The sequence below is a fragment of the Propithecus coquereli genome, unplaced genomic scaffold, assembly GCF_000956105.1.
Source record: "Propithecus coquereli isolate 6110/MARCELLA unplaced genomic scaffold, Pcoq_1.0 Scaffold235, whole genome shotgun sequence".
Taxonomy (NCBI): Eukaryota; Metazoa; Chordata; class Mammalia; order Primates; family Indriidae; genus Propithecus; species Propithecus coquereli.
This window is the reverse complement of record NW_012147897.1, coordinates 2,146,289-2,147,538: the sequence shown is the minus strand read 5'-3', so window position 1 is coordinate 2,147,538 and position 1,250 is coordinate 2,146,289.

Genomic DNA, 1,250 nt, shown 5'->3' with positions numbered 1-1,250 from the left:
TCGAACTCCTGAGCTCAAACAATCTGTCCACCTCGGCCTCCCAGAGAGCTAGGATTACAGGCGTGAGCCACCGCGCCCGGCCTATTCTTTGACTTTTGATTATTTATGAGTTATTTAATTTCTACCTATTTGTGGATTTCCTAAATTTTCTTCTCTCATTGATTTCTAATTTCATTCCATCATGGTCAGAGAAGATATTTTACATTTTTCCAATTATTTTAGATTTATTTATTGGTACCTTTTTACGGCCTAAATTGTCAGTTCCCTATGCACCTGAGAATGTATATTCTGCTGTTGTTTGGTTGGAATGCTCTGTAGATGTCTGCTAGGTCTAGTTGGTTTATATGCCTTTCAGGTCCTCCACTTCCCTATTGATCTTCTGCCTAGTTATTCTATTTACTACTGGTAGTAGGGTATTGAAATCTCCTATCGTTATTGTTTAATTGTATATTTCTCTCTCCGATTCTTTTTTTTTAATTTTAATTTCAACCAGTATGTGTCTACGAATGTAAAAGGTGGCTCATGTAGTTTAGCCATATAATTGTATAATATTTTTGTTTTGTTTTGGTTTGGGGCTTTTGTTTGTTTGTTCGTTTGAGATAGAGTCTCACTCTGTTGCCTGGGCTAGAGTGCTGTAGCAGCATCATAGCTCACAGCAACCTCAAACTCCTGGGCTCAAGCGATCCTCCTGCCTCAGCCTCTCAAGTAGCTGGGACAAGGTCTTGCTATGTTGCTCAAGCTGGTCTCGAACTTCTGGCCTCAAGCAATCCTCTTGCCTTGGCCTCTCAAAGTGCTAGGATTATAGGCGTGAGCCATGCACCCAGCTAGATAATGGGTTTTTAATTTACCAATCTCTGCATTGTTATGACTGTTTAATTCAATTATATTTAATGTAATTACTAATGATAAAGGATTTACATCTGTAATTTTATTTGTTTTCTATAAGTCTTTTCTCTTTTTTGTTGCTCTATTTCTCCATTACTGCCTTCTTTTATGTTTAAAAGATATTTTCTTGTATACCATTTTAATTCTCTTATTTCTTTGACTATGTTTAAATATTTTTTTCTTAGTGGTCAGGCTGAGAAATACAATTAAAATCTTAATTTTAATTGTAAAATCTAGTTCAAATTAATACAAACCAAATTTTATTTTAAGTGTTCAAAAATTTACACCAGTATAGCTTCACTCTCTCCCCTACTCTTTTGTGCTATTATTGTCATATAAATCACATCTTTATATAAGCCCATCAA